The following is a 15,686-nucleotide window of genomic DNA, read 5'->3' as shown; positions in this document are numbered from 1 at the left end:
GGTGAGTGAAACATTTCTCATTAGACAAGTGTAAACAAAGTGCAAACTATAATTGGAGTGGTCACAACTTGAAATCTGAAATATTAATTCAAACAAATTAGTCATTGCCCTGAAGGTGTTTGTTTGAGGCAAATATGGCACTTTCATAAAGTTTCAAAAGAAAACAATGTTTTTGACTAAGTGAATATTTCACAGCCCTATGTTTCACATTTGAAATGTGATGGTTTTATTAATATAACATATTTATGACAATGCTTATATATATTCAAAATGTATTTTCCTTGCCATTACTTTTTAATGATTCGCCTTTAGCTGTTATTGCATGCACAATTTATAAACAAAAACACAATCCTGAAACATTACTCGATCGGGAACTTTGAATGAATAATGATAAGAGAAAGCCTGGAGGTGTTGGCTTCATATAGGATTTGAAAGAATTATTGTATGTCATCCTGTGACTGGGTTAGCAGGAGAGAGCAAGAGATTGGAGATTTCACAATCCCAGGTGGACATTAGAACATTAGAAAGACAAAGCAGACTTTAGAAACATAGAAACATAGAAAATAGGTGCGGGAGTAGGCAATTCGACCCTTCGAGCCAGCACCGCCATTCAATATGATCATGGCTGATCATCCAAAATCAGCACCCCGTTCCTGCTTTCCCCCCATACCCCTTGATTTTGTTAGCCCCAAGAGCACTATCTAACTCTCTCTTGAAAACATCCAGTGAATTGGCCTCCACTGCCTTCTGTGGCAGAGAATTCCACAGATTCACACCTGTCGGGGTGAAAAATGGTTCCTCATCTCAGTCCTAAATGGCCTACCTCATATTCTTAAACTGTGACCCCTGGTTTTGGACTCCTCTAATATGCGGAACTTTTTTCCTGCATGTTTCCACCATTCATTCCATCTACACTTCACGCTGCCTCGGAAAAGCAGCCAGTGCTCTCAGTCTGAGGAAAGGTCTCGACCCGAAACGTCACCTATTCTTTTTCTCCAGAGAGGCTGCCTAACCCGCTGAGTCACTCCAGCATTTTGTGTCTATCTTCAACATAATCAAAGACTTGTCCCACCCCGGACATTTTTTCTTACCCCCCGTTCCCATTTGGCAGAAGGTACAGAAGCTTGAAAGCATGCATCGCCAGACTCAGGAACAGCTTCTTCCCCTCTGCCATCGGGCTTCTGAACATTCCTTCCATAAGCTAGGGTACGGTCCGATCCACCTCTACCCCATTGTGGACGTTGGCCTTTGTCTGTGGAACTACCATGCTGAGAACCATATTCTGGACTCAGTTTGCTCTATCTATTGTACTTGAGTTTGACTTGATTGTACTTATCTATAGTATTATCTGATCTGATCTGAAAAACAAGATTTTTCACTGGACCTCTGTACACGTGACAATAATAAACTTAAACCTAACCCTAGACCTAATCTGTTCAAGAAGGAACTGCAGATGCTGGAAGATCGAAGGTACACAAAAATGCTGGAGAAACTCAGCGGGTGCAGCAGCATCTATGGAGCGAAGGAAATAGGCGACGTTTCGGGCCGAAACCCTTCTTCAGACTGAACTGAAGTCTGTCAGTCTAAAGAAGGGTTTCGGCCCGAAACGTCGCCTATTTCCTTCGCTCCATAGATGCTGCTGCACCCGCTGAGTTTCTCCAGCATTTTTGTGTACCCTAGACCTAATCTGTCAGCTGGACAAGGCCATTAGGATTTTGGCAGGTAAATCAAAACAAGCTGGAAAGAATGCAGAGAGGATTTATGAGGATGTAGCCAGTACTTGAGTGTCTGAGCTACAGGGATAGAATGAGCAGGACAGGACTATTCCTAAGAGTGCAGGAGGATGAGGGGTGATCTTCTTGGGGTGCACACAATCATGAGAGAAATTGATCGGGTAGACGCATAATCAAGGATGAGTCTCACCCTGGCCACTCCCTCTTCTCCCCTCTCCCATTGGGCTAAAGGTATATAAGTGTGAAAACGCACACCTCCAGATTCAGGGACAGTTTCTTCCCAGCTGTTATCAGGCAACTGAATAATCCTCCCACAACCCGAGAGCAGCCCTGAACTACTAAAGATAGATACAAAATGCTGAAGTAACACAGCGGGCCAGGCAGCATCTCTGGAGAGAAGAAATGGGAGATATATTGGGTAGAGACCCTGCTTCAGACACGAAATGTCACTCTTCCTTCTCTCCAGAGATGCTGCCGGTCCTGTTGATTTACTCCAGCATTTTGTGTCTATCTTCGGTTTAAACCAGCATCTGCAGTTCCTTCCCCCGCAGTCCTGAACTACTATCTGCTACCTCACTGGTGACCCTCAGACTACCTTTGAATGGACCTTACTGGCTTTACTTTACACTAAGCATTATTTCCTTAATGTATCTACACTGTAAGTGACTCGATTGTAATCATGTATTGTCTTTCCGCTGACTGGTTAGCAAGCAACAAAAGCTTTTCACTGTACCTCGGGACATGTGACAATAAACGAAACTGAACTAATTTGTAAGCTATGCGAACAGTGGAAATGAAAGTTCTTCCATGTCTCTTGAAAAAAATATTTCAGGTGCAACTGGGAATATTTTATTACAGAGGTTGAATATCACATGAACAAATACAGGATCATGTAGGGGGCGCTGTCCTGTGCACGGCTGCACTGCCAGCAGGTGTCTGTCTTTTCACCGTTTTATTTTTGTTTTTAGTTAGTTAAAGTGTTTTGTTTGGAGGTCTAGACTTTTTTGTGTGGGGGGGGAGAAAGGGGGAAACTGCCTTTCAGGGTCCCTACCTGGTCGGAGAGGCAGCTTTTCTCCGGGCTGCAGCTTCAACCCGTCCTCACGGCCTACCAGCGGGCCTGGAGCGGCGTTTCCTGTCGCGGACCGCCAGAACCTCGGCTTCGGCGGCGGCACAGCGCTGGAGCGCTATCGTGGAGCGGGCGATGCCTTGCCTGGGTCGCCGCGCTGGAGCTCCGGTGAGCTGACACCGCCGGGAACAACATCGCGGAGCTGCGGGACTGTGGAGCGGCCAGCTGCAGGCGGCGGCGCCGAACTTTACATCGGGAGATCGCCAGTTGTGGAGCTCCAACCGGCGCGGCCTTGTCGGCTTCGGAAGCCGCGGCCTCTTGTACGGAGGCGGCCGTTCCAGGGTTCCCAGGCCGCTGTGAGGACTCTCCCGACGCCGGAGCAGCATCACCCAGCGAGAACAGCCAGGAACATCGGGCCTCCGTAGAGGCAACTGTGGAGGCCTCAATAGGCCCGACTATGGGTGAACTGGGGTTGGGGACTGGACTTTGTGCCTTCCCTCATGGTGGGAGCCATTGTGGGGGGGATGTTCTTTGTGTTTAAGACTCTCATTGGTGTTATGTCTGTTTTCTTTTGTGTGCTGCAAAATGGCAAAATGCATTTCACTTCATTACACCTCGGTGTATGTGAATGTGACTAATAAAAACCTTTGAATACTTTGAATTATTTGCCTGATTGAAGGATGTGCACTCATAACTATTCAAATGAAGACTTGAGGTGCAATTATGAAGTTAGTCCGCAGATTGTTTTGTTTAAAATATTGTGTCAGTGCCAAAGAACATATTTATTTCAAGAAAAGTGTTTTTAATTAACTGTCCACAATGTTAGGACTATGGAGATTAGATAGAGCAAATGGCATGTTGGCCTTCATAACACGAAGAGTTGAGTATAGGCACAAAGAGGTCCTTCTGCAGTTGTACAGAGCCCTAGTGAGACCATACCTGGAGTATCGTGTGCAGGTTTGGTCTCCAAATTTGAAGAAGGACATTCTTGCTATTGAGGGAGTGCAGCGTCAGTTCACCAGGTTAATTCCCGGGATGGCGGGACTTTCATATGTGGATAGAATGGAGCAGCTGGTTTGTATACTCTGGAATTTAGAAGGATGAGAGGGCATCTTATTGAAACTGATAAGATTATTAAGAAGAAAAAGGGTTTTGGCCCGAAACGTTGCCTATTTCCTTCGCTCCATAGATGCTGCCGCACCCGCTGAGTTTCTCCAGCAATTTTGTCTACCTAAGATTATTAAGGGTTTGGACACGCTAGATGCAGGAAACAAGTTCCCAATGTTGGGGGAATCCTGAACCAGGGACCAAAGTTTAAGAATAATGGGTAATCCATTTAGAACAGAGATGCGGAATTTGTGGAAATCTCTGCCTCAGAAGGCTGTGGAGGCAAATTCTCTGTATTCTTTCAAGGGAGAGTTAGATAGAGCTCTTAAAGATAGTGGAGACATGAGGATATGGGGAAAAGGCAGGAACAGGGTACTGATTGTGGATAATCAGCCATGATCACAGTGATTAGCGGAGCTAGCTCAAAGGGCCGAATAGCCTACGCCTGTGCCTATTGTCTACTGTCTATTGTCTATAAACCAAGATTTTATGCCAGTCATATGAAAGGATTAGCCTAAGTAGGAGAATGCTTTGTCAAAGATGCAATGTGTGGCTTAGTTTAGTTTCGAGATACAGTGTGGAAACAGACCCTTCGGCCCACCGAGTCTGTGCCGACCAGTGATCCCCGCACACTAACACTACCCTACACACACCAGGGACAATTTACACTTACACCAAGCCAATTAACCTACAAGCCTGTACTTCTTTGGAGTGTGGGAGGAAACTGAAGATCTTGGATAAAACCCACGTGGTCAGGGGGAGAAGGTACAAACTCCGAACGGACATAATCGAACCCGGGTCTCCGGCACTGCAAGGCAGCAACTCTACTGCTGCACCCCTGTGCTGCCCTGTGCCATGAAGTGTGCTCAAGAATGGAACATGTACTGTGGACAATAAACAGACAATAGGCGGCATTGTTATTGAAGACAGGACAGGATACAGGCGATGTTCTAAATAAGCAATGAAAATGTGGCAACACTTTATGCCTGCCTGTAACCAACATTCTCTGATGCTGCAAGCTTTGAATATTGCTACATCTGCTGAAGCTCTGTAGAATAAGCTATCCTTGTCCTTTGTCATTTGTTCCAATAAAGGGGACAGGACACAATAGTGTCGCAGTACAGTGAATTGCCTAGTAATAGCTTTACTTTACCCGGCTTTACTCACTAGGTACAGTGAAAAAGCTTTACTTTTTTCAAACCCGGAGAGTTGTGAATTTGTGGTTTTCACCCAGAGAGTTGTGAATTTGTGGAATTCTCTGACTCAAAAGGCACTGGAGGCCGATTCACTGGATGCATTCAAAAGAGAGTTAGATAGAGCTCTTTGGGCTAGCGGAATCAAGGGATATGGGAAGAATGCAGGAACAGGTTACTGATTGTGGATGTGGATGATCAGCCATGATCTCATTGAAGGGCCGAATGGCCTACTCCTGTGCCTATTTTCTATGTATCTAGGGAAAAGCTTAGATTTTTTTTTCCTGGATGACGGGGCATGTGGAAAGTGTACCACCAAATTGGAGTGACTTTAGACTTTACTTTAGACTTTAGTGATATAGTGTGAAAACAGGCATTTCGGCCCAGTGAGTCCGCACCGACCATCGGTCACTCCATACACTAACACTATCCTACACACAATTGTACAACTTTACTGAAGCCAATTAACCTACAAACCTGTACGTCTTTGGAATGTGGGAGGAAACTGGAGCATCTGGAGAAAACTCACATCATCACAGGGAGAATTTTCGAGTGCCATCCAACACCACCCGTAACCCGGGTCTCTGGCACTGTAGGGCAGCAACTCTATCACTGTGCCCCTGTGGTGCCCATAAGAACATAATTCAAGATGAATTTGTTCAATGAACTGACAACAATGTTAGGACCAGGGAGATAAGATAAACCAAGATCTTCTTAATGGCACAGTAGTGGGCCTGTCCCACTTACACGACTTTTACGGCGACTGTCGGCACCCGTCATAGGTCGTTGCAGTTCGCCGAAAACTTTCAACATATATAAAATTCAGCGGCGACCAGAAAGACGCTATGACTCTTTACGCGACTGAGGAGACTGCTCACGACCATACATGCGACACCCCGGCGACATGTCGCGGGGTGAAGCCTGTATGGTCGTGAGTAGTCGCCCAAAGAGTCGTACCTTGTTCTGGTCGCCGCTGGATTTTCAACATGTTGACAAATGTCTGCGACCTGTAACGACCTATGACAGGCGCCGGTGGTCGCCGATAAAGTCGGGTAAATGGGACAGGCCCATTAGGATGCACAACTGGTAGAACTACTGCCTCACAGCTTCAGAGACCCTGTTCAATTCTGACCTTGGGCACTGTCTGTGTGGAGTTTGCACTTTTTCCTTGTGATTGCGATCCTTTGATCTGGGCGCTCCTGTCATCCATGTGGTTCCTCTCACATCCCAAAGATGTGTGGGTTTGTAAGTTAATTGTCTGCTGTAAATTTCCCCTAGTGTGTAGGGAGGAAGTGCAAAAGTGGAATCACATGAAAAACTAATGCAAACAGGTGATCAATAGTCGACATGGACTGGATGGGACGAAGGGCCTGCTTCTACACTGTATCTTTCAATTCAATCAATCAAATAATCCCATTTTTTTTCCCTCTAACTCCACTTTTAAATGTCTTTTGTGATGGTTTCGCTGATACCAACAACACGGATGGAATGTAATAGTTCAATAGTGCTTTATTGCCACATGTGCAAAACATATTAAAATTATTTCCAAAGTCTGGTCCGTGCACTAAGTCTCATGGAGCGGCGCCCGATCCAGGCGATCCCCTGGGATCGTTCAGCGGACCGACGTTCCTCCTCTTCCCGCCCGGTCACCGTTGTGCTCCGGGGATGCCTCCTGCAGCCGCCCTTGAGGGCATGGGAGGGTTGAGTTTGAGTTTGAGTTTAGTTTATTGTCACGAGTACCGACAAAGATACAGTGAAAAGCTTTTGTTGCGGACTAACCGGTCAGCGGAAAGTCAATACATGGTTACAATAGAGCCATCCACAGTGTACAGATACATGATAAAGCGGATAATTTGAATAACGTTTATTGCAAGATAACGTGCAGTAAAGTCCAAGCATACAAAAGGCCAAGGGAGGCAAAACTCCAGCCCTTGATGGTGGAGAAGAGAAGTGAGACTTTGGATGATTTGTGCGAATATAGTATTATCATTGAGTTAATGAAGTGGCATTCAATAAAGGATTCAATTTGACTGCATTGGGGTCAAGGAAAGAGCATTCACGTCGCGGCCCTGTTTCAACCAATCTTTCCACCACCACGCACAAGAAGCACAAGAAGCGCAAGACAGACACCACTCGAGCCAGCACCGTCATTCACTGTGATCATGGCTCATCATCCACAATCAGTACCCCATTCCTGCCTTCTCCCCACATCCCCTGACTACGCTATCTTTAAGAGCCCTATCTAGCCCTCTCTTGAAAGCATCCAGAGAATTGGCCTCCACTAAATTCTGAGGCAGAGAATTCCACAGATGTACAACTCTCTGGGTGAAAACGTTTTTCCTCATCTCCGTTCTAAATGGCTTACCCCTTACTCTAAATCATGGCAGCACTCCCACAGTAAATGGCAGACCCCAGGGTAGTGTTGTAGAACAAAGAGACCTTCTGGTACAAGTTGCTTCCAGAAAGTTGCAGCTCAAATAAATGAAGTGGTAGAAAAGGCATATTATATCATGCCGTTATCGGCCAGGGCACGAGTATAAGAGTCAGAAAGTCATGTCACAGCTTTAAATGTTGCCTAGAGTCATATAGAGTACTATGTGCAGGTTTGGTTGTTTCATTACAGGAAGGATGTGGAGGCTTTGGAGTGGATGCAGAAGTGATTTACTGGAATGACCCCTAGATTACGGGGTTTTAGCTACAAGGAGAGATTGTACAATCTTGGATCGTTTTCCCTAGAATGCCAGAAGTTGCAGGGAGACCTGACGGAAAAAGAGAAAATTATGTAGAGGTTTGAGAATGTATTTGTTGGAATAGTTGTTGTTCCATGGTTGAAGAATGGGGATGAGGATAGGTGATTGTGAGTGGGATATTTGTCATACTAATTGTATTGGGAAGGGTGATTATGGGGTGATGGGTTGTATATATGACTAAGAGATACTGTATAGTACATGAGGGTTTTTTCTTTTCTTTTTTTCTCACTTTTGTGTATGGCTTTGTATGGCTGTAAATATTTGATTAGTGTATAAATGTAAATAATTTGGTGTACATATAGCTGCTTGTGTACATATGTTGTACATATAGCTGCTAAATTTGTATAAGATAATTATAAGCAGTTGAATAATGGGTGGGAATTAATAAGCTTTGGCTTCTTCCTGCTTTTCGGACACATACGATTTCATTTATTTATAGATATTGTTTATAAATATTCTTGTTTTTTTTGTTTTTTGTATGCTGTTTCACACTTGCTTTTTATTATTTTATTCTGTTCGAAATAATTAATTAAATAAATAAAAATGAATAAAAGAATAGGAGTGAAGATAATGCGGGAGCATCACGTCAGCAATAGTGAGGCTATTGGAGAGGATTCTTCGGGATAGGGTTTACTCTCATTTGGAAGAGAATGGGCACATTAGGGACAGTCAGCAACGCTTTGACCAAGCAGATAGATTTGACTGTCAGAACCTATTTCCCAGGATGAAAATATCAAATAGCTTGAATGTGAGAGGGGAAAAGCTTAAAGGAGATGTGCGGGGCAAGTTTTTACACAGGGTGGTGAGTACATGGAACATACTGCTGGGGGTAGACAAACATGCTGGAGAAACTCAGCAGGTGAGGCAGCATCTATGGAGTGAATGAATAGGTGACGTTTCGGGTCGAGACCCTGCATCAGACTGAAGAAAGGTCTCGACCCGAAACGCCACTATTCCTTCGCTCCATAGATGCTGCCTCACCCGCTGAGTTTCTCCAGCATTTTTGTCTACCTTCGATTTTTCCAGCAACTGCAGTTCTTTCTTAAACATGCTGCCTGGGGTGGTGGTTGAGGCAGATATGAGAGTGACATCTAAGAGACTTTTGGATAAATATATTTAAGGCGGCACGGTGGCGCAGCAATAGAGTTGCTGCCTTACAGCAAATGTAGCGCTTGTGATCCGGGTTTGATCCCGACTACAGGTGCTATCTGTACGGAGTTTGTACACTCTCCCCGTGACTTGCGTGTGTTTTCTCCGAAATCTTCGGTTTCCTCCCGCACTCCAAAAACGTACAGGTACGCAGGTTAATTGGCTTGGTGTAAATGTAAAAATTGTCCCTTGTGTGTGTAGGATAGTGTTAATCTGCTGGAATCGCTGGTCGGCGCGGACGCGGTGGGCCGTAGGGCCTGCTCCCGTGCTGCAAGGCAGTAGGTCTACCACTGTGCCAACGTGCCACCCACCCAAGGACCTAGGGATTGTATTTTCACAGCTGGTCTATGTTCTACGTTCAAGTATTGGTTCAACCAAGAATCAGACATAATATTAACGTAAGCAGATGCATTATTAAACACAAATCTGATGCCTCATCAGATAACTCCAACAAGGATCATCTGATCTTTGCAGGCAAGTCAGGGTCATGGGCTTCATGACTGTAGAACCGAAGAAGAAAAAATCAGAAGTCCGTAGTTAGAATTCGCTTCACCAAACATATAACAAAGGACATGCTGGGTCTTGGCCAACATGATAACCTGACAAATTTGCAGTGGGCTGATAAATTTCAGTCCACCTCATAGTCATAGAGTCATAGAGTGATACAGTGTGGAAACAGACCCTTTGGCCACAACTCACTCACACCGGCCAACAATGTCCCAGCTATACTAGTCCCACTTGCCCGCACTTGGTCCATATCCCTCCAAACCTGTCCTATCCATGCACCTGTCTAAAGAGTCAAGCAATAAAGAGGAATATTAATTTGCTGGAGCACTCTATGTATCTGGTAAAAAAAAAGAAAGATCATTTTAATGATGCATTATCTTTCAAATAGAAAAGGTTAATTGGAAAGCAGAGATATGAGAAAACAAGAGAATAATCGATAACTATTCTGGTCTTGGGGAGAAATTCAAATGGGTTTGGCATAGACAGCTGCTGAATGATAATGATGAGATTTCACATTGCTCCTTCCACTGCATCTGATTTACCTACTGGGGCACAGGAGACCTTACTGACACTGCAGTGGAAACACTCGCTGTGAGTCAGCTGCCTCCTTGATACGACTCATTAAGGTTGTTTTGTTGCAAGCGACTTGTTATCATTCGAAAGGTGAGCAGATACACGGTGGCAGATGAAACACTTTGTATGCTCGGCAGATTGAGGGGCGCAGCCCCGGCGAGCGAAGACAAGGGTAAACGAGCTGGCACCCTGCATTGAGCACTTGGTGCCATTGAACCCACAGCCCCGCGCACCTGCTGTTTGAAGAGTGGTGAATCTGTGGAATTCATTGCCACATATGGAGGTGGAGGCCAAGTCAATGGATATTTTTAAGGCAGAGATTGATAGATTCTTGGTTAGTACAGGTGTCGGGTTGTGGGGAGAAAGCAGGAGAACTGGATTGAGAGGGTAAGATAGATCTGCCACGATTGAATGGCGGGGTAGGCTTGATGGGCCGAATGCAGAAAGCGCTGCAGTAATTCAGAGTCAGGCTGCATCTCTGGAGAACATGGACAAGTGACATTTTGGGTCTTGACCTTTCTTCAGTTTGACTGTGATGGGACGAGGGGGGAACGGGAAGAAAGCTGGAGGAGAGGAGGGGCATGGTGGCATAGTGATAGAGTTGCTGCCTTTCATTGCCGGAGACCCGGCTTCGATCCCGACTACGGGCGCTGTCTGTACGGAGTTTGTACATTCTCCTAGTGACCTCGTGGGTTTTCTCCGAGATCTTAGGTTTCTCCAAAGGCATACATGTTTGCAGGTTAATTGGCTTGCTCTAAGTGTAAATTTTCGCTTCTGTGTCGGATAGTGTCAGTGTGTGGGAATCGCTGGTCGGCGCGGACTCGGTGAGCCGAAGGGCCGTAACTGCGCAGTATCTCTAACAAAACTAAATTGCAAAGGACAAAGCCCTGGTGAATGATGGGTGAAGAGGGGAGGAGGAGAGCGGGGGAGGGGGTGGGGGGGGGCGGGGAGGGGTTGTTGATAGGAAGATGATAGGGCAAAGACCAGAGATGGAAAGACAAACAGTGTGAGATAAGTATAGAAGAATTGTGAATTATGAATCCGGATTAATTAATATAGGTGGAAAGGGAGCTGGGCTCTTTCAAACACTTAGTTTACTTTAGTTTTGTTCAGTTTAGAGCGGTTCAGTTTAGTTTACAGCGCGGAAACAGGTCCTTTGGCCCACGGAGTCCTCGCCAACATGCGATCCCTGCACATTAACATTATCCTACACACTATTTTACACATACACCAATCCAATTAACCTACATACCTGTACGTCCAAGGAGTGTGGGAGGAAACCGAAGATCTCGGAGAAAACCCACACGGTCATGGGGAGAATGTACAAACTCTGTACAGACAGCACCCATAGTTGGGATTGGACCCGGGTCTCCGGCAGCGACTCTACCACTGCGCCACTGTCCCGCCCTGATTACACTGACAGAATTTGTCATGATTAGTACTGGCGTCAGGGGTTATGGGGAGAAGGCAGGAGCATGGGATTGGGAGGGAAGGATAGACCTGCCATGAATGAATGGCAAAGTAGACTCGATGGGCCGAATGGCTTAATTCTTCTCCTATGACATGAACATAAACATTTCTGATTCAAGCAATAATTCTGTGCAAATTAATATTTGAGATGTTTTTGTTTAAACCTCACATTGGCAGCATGTTGGTGTAGCAATAGAGTTGCTGCCTTACAGTGCCAGAGGCCCGGGTTAGACCCTGTTTATGGGTGCTGGCTATGTGGAGGTTGTATGTTCTCCCTATGACCTGCCTGGGCTTTCTCTGAGATCTTCGGTTTCCTCCCAAACTCCAAAGACGTACAGGTACGTAGGTTAATTGGCTTGGTATAAAAAAAAAATGTAAAATGTCCCTGGTGTGTGCAGAGTAGTGTTAATGTGCGGGGATCGCTGGTCAGTGTGGACTTGTGGGCCGAAGGGCCTGTTTCAGTGCTATATCTCTAATTCAAATTTGGTTCTTCCACGAGTTAAGAAAGTGTTTGGCCTTTTATAGTACAAAGCAAATGTTGCATCACATTATAGAAGACAAATCAAAACCAATACATAGCTTGTCTCCTTGAGAGTTTGGTTACCAATGGGTGAGAAACACAGAAACAGAAAAATAGAAAATAGGTGCGGGAGTAGCTCATTTGGCCCTTCGCGCCAGCACCGCCATTCAATATGATCATGGCTGATCATCCAGAATCAGTATCCCATTCCTGCTTTCTTCCCATATCCCTTGATTCCGCTAGCCCTAAGAGCTGTATCCAACTCTCTCTTGAATACATCTAGTGAATTGGCCTCCACTGCCTATTGTGGCAGACAATTCCACAGATTCACAACTCTCCAGGAGAAAATGTTTTTCCTCATCTCAGACCGAAACGGCCTCCCCCTTATTCTCAGATACGTTCTTCATAAAGCACCACTGTATCTGTAGCAGCAACCTCATTGTTCCACCAATATCTCTTAACACACAGATTACCTGCTCAAAATTCACTATTCTGTATGTTTCAATGAGGTCACCCCTCATTCTTCTAAACTCCAGCCAGTACAGGCCCAGTGTCGACAATAGCTCATCATAGTTTAACCTACTAATTCCTGGGATCATTCTTGTAAACCTCCTCCAGACCATCTCCAGAGCCAGCTCATCCTTCCTCAGATATGGTGCCAAAAATTGCTCACAATAATCTAAATCCGGCCTTACCAGCACCTTATAGAGCCTCAGCATTACATCCCTGTTTTTGTTATCAAGCCCTCTTGATATAAATGCTAGGATTGAATTTGCTTTCTTTACTACCGATTCGACTTGCAGATTAACTGTTTGGGAATCCTGCACCAGCATTCCCAAGTCCCTTTGCACCTCCGATTTCTGGATTCTCACCCCATTTAGAAAATAGTCTATGCTTTTATTCCTACTACCAAAATGCATGACTCCACCCTTTGCTACACTATATTCTATCTGCCACTTCTCTGCCCACTCTCCCAACCTGTCCAAGTCCTGCTGCAGAGTCCCGGCTTTCTCTACACTACCTGCCCTTCCACCTATTTTCGTATCATCTGCAAACTTGGCCACAAAGCCTTCAATCCCCTCATCCAAATCATTAATATGAAAATATTCTAGCGAATGGGGAGAAGAAGGAGTGACTAGAGTGTGAAAGGTCTTTGATTATGTTCGTAGCCTTCCTGTGGCAGCGTGAAGTGTAGATAGAGCCAATGGCGGGGAGTCTGGTGTGTGTGTTAGACTTGGCTCACATCTACAACTTTCTGCAATTGGAAGGAGACCAGTGTTACAATCTCAGCGAAGGTGATATGAATAGTGATTTCTTTAAGTTATAGTAACCCTTGCATCCCCTCTCTCTCCATCCCTCCCCCACCCTGGTCGTTGTGCTAGTTTCAATGTTGTCCTGGTGAGTTTCATTGTCTGTAACTCATTTTCACCCAGCCCACAGCTTCACTAACCTGTTTCCTTTATTAACATTAGGTTTTTGCATATCTCTCATTAATTTGTTTTATATCTCTCTATATCACCGTCTGTATCTCTTGTTTCCCATTCCTCCTGACTCTCAGTCTGAAGAAGGATCTCGACCCAAAACATCACCAATTCATATTCTCCAGAGATGCTGCCTGTCCCGCTGAGTTGCTCCAGCTTTTTTCTCTATCATGTCGCAGTTGCATAAGACGTTGGTGAGACCGCATTTAGAGTATTGCATTCAGTTCTGGGCACCATCTTATGGGAAAGATGTTGTCAAGCTTGAAAAGGTTTAGAGAAGATTTATGAGGATGTTGCCAGGTCTAGAGGGCCTGAGCTATACGGAAAGGTTGAGTAGCCTGGTGTGCAGGAGGATGAGGAGTAATCTTATAAAGATGCATAAAATCATGAGAGGGTAGATGCACAGAATCTCTTGCCCCGAGTAGTGGAATCGAGGACCAGAGGACATAGGTTCAAGGTGAAGGGGAAAAGAATTAATAGGAATCTGAGGGGTATCTTTTTCGCACAAAGGGTGGTGGGTGTATGGAATAAACTGCCAGAGGAGGTAGTTGAGGATGGGACTATCCCAACCTTTAAGAAACAGTTAAACAAGTACATGGTAACAGGTAACAGATCACCACCGGGTGGCACCCGTAATGGCCGCCTCGCCAGCAGTATGTCTTGGCCCTTCTCTGTTTTTATTATTTTAAGTATGTCTTGAATGTTTGTTTTAATGTCTCTTAGTATATTTTATGTGGGGGTAGCGGGGGGGAAATTGGGGGAAACCGTTTTCAGTCACTTACCTCAACGGAGATGCGATTTTTCTCCGTCGCATCTCCCTCCCCCCCTTTGCGGCCTACAACGTGGAGTGGTGCGGCCTTTCCTGGAGACCGACCCGGAGCTTCAAGTCGCGGGTGCGCTGCGGACTTAACATCGTGGAGCCTGGGATCTTTTGCCGAGGATCGCCAGTGTTGGAGCTCCGACCGCGGGTCATGTGGACTTTAACACCGTGAAGCAGCGGTCTCCGGTAAGAAGCGGCCGACTGAGGAGCTCCATGCCGCGGAGTGTTCCGATCCGTCCCAACGCCGGAGTTTCCATCATCCCAACGAGAGGGATTGAACAACGGACCGTCGGCAACGGCCCCATACAAAGGCCCCGATCACGGGTTAACATCGGAGGAAGATGACTGGACTTTATTGCCTTCCATCACAGTGAGGAATGTTGATTCCACTGTGGTGGATGTTTATGTTAAACTTTAGTTTATGTGCTGTGTGTATTTTTGCTTTTTACTTAGTATGTCTGTATGGTAACTCAAATTTCACTGTACCTTAATTGGTACATGTGACAATTAAATTGAATCTTGTGTCAAAACTTGAATAGGACAGGATTGGAGGGATATGGACCAAGTGCAGGCAGGTGGAACTAGTGTAGCTGGGACTTGGTGGCCGGTGTGGGCAAGTTGGGCTGAAGGGCATGTTTCACTCTATGACTCTTTCTGAGGTGATGTCGCACAGACTTGCAGGCAGAGAGAGAGCCAAGTTTAATTTCCCAGCTCTACTCAAGTTAATGATCTCATCCTGGGCTGCTGCCTATGTGTGGCGTGGATCTCAGCTCCAGCGGTCGACAGCATGCAATTTTGGATGAGTTCCGTTCCTAATTGTCTTCTCCCTGTTGGGGATACATGTTTATGGACACTGGTTGAGGGAATCATTGGCTCGGCTAACCTAGCATTCCCCAGGGAGTATCTTGTTATCACAATAAATGACCACGCACTCTCTCTGCTAAAGCCAACACCCAAATGTCACCTCAGGGTGACTCATTAGTAATTGTGCAGAGGCATATCTGGTTTAAATAAACACAATCTTTAGCTTTTCATGAACACATTGCAGTGGTTATTTAATATAGAGATTGTTTTTTTAATAGTCGTGTAAAATAGATGCAACCATAAAAATAATTATCTGCATATTAAGTAAAATTTAAGGGGACTAATATACAGTGGCTTGCAAAAGTTTTCATACCCCTTGAACTTTTCCACATTTTGTCACGTTACAACCACAAACGTAAATGTATTTTATTGGGATTTTATGTGATAGACCAACACAAAGTGACGCATAATTGTGAAGTGGAAGGAAAATGATACATGGTTTTCAAATTACAA

This window comes from Amblyraja radiata, chromosome 1 (genome assembly GCF_010909765.2).
Source record: "Amblyraja radiata isolate CabotCenter1 chromosome 1, sAmbRad1.1.pri, whole genome shotgun sequence".
NCBI lineage: Eukaryota > Metazoa > Chordata > Chondrichthyes > Rajiformes > Rajidae > Amblyraja > Amblyraja radiata.
This window is presented reverse-complemented; position numbering follows the sequence as displayed.